Source organism: Dendrobates tinctorius, unplaced genomic scaffold (assembly GCF_039654945.1).
Source record: "Dendrobates tinctorius isolate UK_male_01 unplaced genomic scaffold, ASM3965494v1 ptg000083l, whole genome shotgun sequence".
Classification (NCBI taxonomy): Eukaryota; Metazoa; Chordata; class Amphibia; order Anura; family Dendrobatidae; genus Dendrobates; species Dendrobates tinctorius.
The window spans coordinates 30,945,689-30,951,688 of NW_027361751.1; positions in this window are offsets into that span (position 1 = coordinate 30,945,689).

Here is a 6,000-nt window from a genome sequence, read left to right on the forward strand (position 1 = left end):
TTTCAACTTTAGCATTGCTTTCAGCCAATGCAAATTCATTCACTGGGAAATGTCATTTTATCATTTAACAACCTTAGCTGGCCATGTGGAGTGTGACACATCATCAGACAGACACATCATGTTTCATTTATGAAGGAGGGACTCTGAAAGTCACAAAGCCTATTTTTATAGGGGCATCAGGCGGCATTAATCTTCTTAAAGGGCCATTATTAATCATTAGGTCTCCTAAATTGTTATTGTCTATGCAGTGAGTGACTGGGCTGCCAAAAATTAGGACACACAACAATAACCCTTTGATGAGACGTACAGGAGGGCCTCATGAAAAAATGTTCCCATTAGAAGAAAATGAGTCTCCCATAGTGTTTGCCTATGCATTTAATGCAAGACCTGCCTTGCCCCAAAACTACACGCACCCCAATAACACTTGGAACTGACGTCCTGGGTGGCCACATGAAACCAAAGTTGACATTTTTTCATTTGGTACTGCCATACTGTTAGACTATGCATTGAATGCAATGCCTGCCCTGCCACAAAGTTACACGCGCCCCAATAACACTTGTAACAGATGTCCTGGATGGCCACATGAAACCAAAATTCCCATTCTTTTTTTTTATTCCCATACAGTTTGCCTATGTATTGAATGCAAAGCCTGCCTTGCCCCAAAGTTACACGCACCCCAATAACCCTTTGAACCGACGAACTAGATGACCACATGAAACCAAAGTTCCCATTATTATGATTTTTGTACTCCCAGATAGTTTGCCCATGAAGTGAATGAAAGGCCTGCCTTGCCCCAAAGTTACACACACCCCAATAACACATGTAACAGACATCCTGGATGTCCACATAAAACCAAAGTTGCCTTTTTTTTCATTTGGTACTGTCATACTGTTAGCCTATGCATTGAATGCAAGGCCTGCCCTGCCCCAAAGTTACACGCACCCCAATAATACTTGTAACAGATGGCCTGGATGGCCTCATTAAATCAAAGTTCCCATTCTTCTTTTTTTTTTCTTTTTTTTACTCACATACAGTTTGCCTATGCATTGAATGCAAGGCCTTCCTTGCCCCAAAGTTACACAAACCCCAATAACCCTTTGAAACGATGTACTGAATGGCAACATGAAAACAAAGTTCCCATTATTATGATTTTTGTACTCCCAGAAAGTTTGCCCATGAAGTGAATGCAAGGCCTGCCCCAAATTTGCACTCACCGCAATCCCCCTTGGAATAAACGTGGAGGAGGGCCTCATAAAAAAAAATTCCCATTAAAAAGGAGCGGGTCTCCTATACTTGTAATGCCCATACACTTTAGTATGGGCTGACAAACCTTTCCCCCTGGGGGTACATATCAACATAGTGTGTAAACTTTTTTTACGGGCATCATAAACACCCTTGAAAACAGTATCATGGTTTCCTACACAGTTGCTACTGGGAAGGTGTAGGTTTTTAGCGTAAATATGGCGGACGAATCATTGATTGAAGTGATCAGGAAAAGGGGCATGGTGACGGCAGGTATGGGAACGTACAGGATTAATAAAAGGGGGCTATGGGAGGTATGAGATCTAGGATCCAGTCTATAATGATTAGTCGTTTACCGACCACTAATTACCAGAATGCGGTTGATGCCCGTCAGAAGATAGGTGTAACAGATGTGCATCTGAAGCTCGGCATAAAAGATGCCCATGAGAAATAGGTTGCCAAAGATGCACGTGTCGCTATAAAGGGTAAAGTGCAAGATGCTCGTGAGATGGAGGAAAACTAAACAAACTGATGGGTGCTCGTGAAAAACTAAGTAAAGGAGTGCATCGGCCATAACTATTAACACACCCGTGGCACAAGGATCTTCACCCATACATATTATATTACCAAGAATATCCAAATTTCACAGCCAAAACTATTTGTTCTGGTGTAACTAACACTGTCAAAGGAATGCTAATAAATTTAGTTAACCACGACCCTGGGAAACAACAGATTTCCTCTTTACAAGATATGGACGATGATGGTATTGATGATGACTTGGAACTTTCCCACATCCCATCCAAGAAGATGAAGATCACTGCTGCCAACAATGTGCAAAAAAGGCCGTGAATGTCTGGAAATTCATTTTCTCTTGGTCAAACTTAACCTCATACTAAAGTGGTACAGAATGAGGCATACACAGCTCCCATGTCTAGTCAGCACGAGACTTCAACACCTTTAGTGCACAAAAAGGCTCTAACCAATGTGTCACAGACACTTGTCACAAATGAGGCCAGTTCATCAGTAGGGCCCACTCCAAAAGAGTCTGTCTTTAGCCCTTTAGAAGGCCAAAAAATGACCGTTAATAATTTGCATCCAAGTGTCACAGAGGAAGATATGGTGGAGCTTTTCTGTGTATGCAGAGCCTTGAAGCGCACCTGCTTGTTGAGTTACGGAGTTGCCGAGATTGTGTTTGTAAGAAAGTTAGATGCAATTGGTACCTACAAAAAAATATAACAACAGATACCTAGATGGACAACCAATGAACTTCAATATTCCTTTGAATGGTAGTGTGATAGCATCAGACTAGCCCATACTTCTAAGATTAAGTGACACCCCATCAAAGAAGGAAGATGAATCTAGAAAAAACAACCTCCTCCAGTGTTGCTTAAAATCCTCCACCTGAAGTTGATCCTGATACTATCTGAAAATCACTGTTTAAATCCTCAGGGTCATCAGCAGTCATCCAGCCACCTGCATTTAAGATTAAGCTATGATGACACCGATACAACTTGGAGACTGTAATAAGAGAGATTCACAATTCTCATATGGGCCCAGAGACTCCTTCAAAAAACCCTTAATTTTTCTTCATGGTTTTTGTTTAGCGCTGATGATCACCAGCAGATAGTTGATGTTTGAAGGAGTCTGGCATCAGACATTGGACAATTTATCCTGATCCCAGCATTGTAGTATAGTTCACCTTCATTGTGGGACAGTTGCGTTATTGCATCAATGATTTTAATTTTCTCCTTGCTCTAGTATTGTGATACAGCACGATTATGGTTCTACTGTTCTGTCAAGGGAGGCTAAATAAATGTTGAATAACTTTTTTAAATTTCTTCAATAATCTTTTTCTACTTAAAAGATAATCTTTGTTGTTTTGTAGTTTTAATATCTGTATTCCTACAAATGTATCTCAAGACCTTCATAGTCCAGTAAATGGGGGCGTTACTAAGTGTCAACCGACTGTGTTCTATACAAATTAATGTTTTATGCCTAATTAATGTTTCACACTCTAAAAATACTAAGGCAATACTTATTGCCCTGTGGCTGAAGCATGTTGTGATATCTGTGATCTGAAGACACAGAAATGCTGAAGGGAAATGGATCACGCTAATAGTGATATAAATACTGAGATGTGTACAGAGGAATGCTGGGAGGACACACATTGAGGTTTTCCATCAACTTCATCTGCATTTAAAATTGATATTTATTTGGACTCCTCATTGGGAGGGGGGAGACACAAGAAACAATAGGTGAACTCTGCTGAAACAACAAACACCCCTTTGCAAACAATAACGTGGCTGTTGCATCACGGAACACGTTCACCCTGGTGATCTAGTGGTGGTGTCAGAAGAAACATGGAGGATGTGTGGTATGGTATCTCTCAAAGTGGCCATTTCTATGGGATACCAGATATATACTGTGTTTTCATGTAAATGCTGTGTTCTGGGCATTTTAAATACATTATGAGACCTACTGACAGGCAGCACAAAAAGGGTTCATCTTCTTCTCTCAGGCTTGATCAGGTGACCCTGCTCTGTTTTAAGATTCAGAACGTTTCAGGCCTCCATAGAATTGTTTTTGTTGTGTCTAAAGGCCCTTTTACATTTAGCGATGCACCAGCGATCCGACCAGCGATACGACCCGGTCAGGATAGCTGGTGCATCGCTAAATGATCGCTAGTGAGCTTCCACACAGGAAGACCTCACAGCGATGCAGCAGCGACGCAGCACACGATACTCAACTTTCACACACAGCGATCCAGACGTCCTCCCGCCCGCATCCAGCGTCGCTTGTCTCACACAGCAGGATGCCCAGCAGGAAGCAGACAACGAGAAATGGAGCCGCCCGATCTCGCGCGATCAGCGATGGACAGCGGGGGAGCCGGTCGGAGGTAAGTATCACACATAGCGATATCGCTAGCAATATCGCTATAACGTCACAAAATCAGTGACGTTTTAGCGATATTGCTAGCGATATCGCTATGTGTAAAACCCTCTTTAGCCTACTTATTCACACCATTTTTCGGGCACAAAAAAAAAAAAAAGCCAAGATATATTAAAGTGGGCTATCTCCGTCAAACACCTCATCTATCTGTGGGCTAAAAATTGAGGCATTTGAGGCCTACATTCAAATGTTTTTTCCTGTGTCTTACCCTAGTTATTGACACCAATTTGCTGAAAAAAAATTGTTACCTACAGGCCAGATATAAGTTCACTCCAAATTCAGCCATTTGTAGTGAATGTGGAAAATATTGTAGTCCATTTAAAATGTGCAAGAGGCCGAGGCCGTGGGCAAGCTGAAATTGGGCCACAACAAACACCCACATCTTCTCGCTCGACCTTCCAGTCCCAATTACTAGGGCACCGCAGCAGCACACCACTATTGAACCCAGAGCAGTGTCTAAAGGTTGTTGGTTGGATAGTGGATAATGCTTCCATTCAGTTTGCCACCACCAGCACCCTGTCTTCCACACAGTCAAGTCACAGTAGCCCTGAGTCTGAAACGCATATTGCTCACCCTGATCCTCCTTGCTCCCACCATACCGAGTGTCCGGAGACAACTGATCCCACACTTGGACACTCTGAAGAGCTGTTAACTTTTCCATTTATAGATTCGGGCCTCTTACCCGGTCCACTTGAAGTGGGGCAAGAGGAGTTTGCATGTACGATGCCCTAATATTTGAGCAGCCACGGTCACATGAAGGTAACGATGGGAACGTGTCACAAGAGGTGGACGATGATGAGACACAATTGCCAGAAAGTCAGGAGGAGGACCAGGGTGTGGAAGTGGAAGACAAGGCGGTGGATAATATAGTAACTGACCCAACCTGGCAGGAGGACATGCAGAACAAGGACAGCAGTACACAGGCATAGCACCCCAACACGCAGGAAGAAGCAGTATGGTGGCCACAGACAGAAGGCAGGCAACCACTCCTTGTAACACCAACACAACGGAAGTTGGCAATACAACTGTTAGTTCTTCCCGAGTCTGGTTGTCTTGTAAAGACTCTGCCGATAACCCCAAACAGGCCATTTGCACCACCTGCCATGCCCTCATCAGCAGGGGTAGCAAAACTACCAGCCTGACCACCACCAGCATGTTCAGGCACAGATCAGCAAAGCACCCGACTTTGTGGGCCGAACCCCATGCTCCAGGAACAGTGTCTGCGGGTAACAACACTGCTTCTTTCAGTGTTGTGCATGCAAGCCAATACCCTGTCCACGGTGCATGCGAAGATGCCTCCTGCCTTGCACCTGTCGATGCCTACACTCAACTGGCACCATTATCAAGCACGTCCTTGTCCCAGCACAGCCTTCAGTTGTCCATACCCCAGTCATTTAAATGCAAGCGTAAATACGCAGCCAACACCCCACGGGCCACAGTACTAAATTCACTCATTTCTCATCTGCTTGCGTTCGAAATGTTGCCTTTTAGGCTCGTGGAGGTGGAAGCTTTCAGCAACCTGATGGTGGCCGCCGTCCCAAGGTTCTCGGTCCCCAGCTGCCACTCTTTCCCCCCAGTGTGCTGTCCCAGTACTACACAAGCACATGTCCCACATTACCCATGCCCTAAACAATGCTGTTACTGGGAAAGTCTACCTAACCGTGGACAAGTGCTTGTGGGCAAGGACGGCACTTCTCACTGACGGCACACTGGGTTAACATAGTGGAAGCCGAGACCCAGTCGGACCTTGGGTGACCATGTCACAGATGTATGGAGGAGATAGGTTGTGGATGGCTTTGTATGTCATAG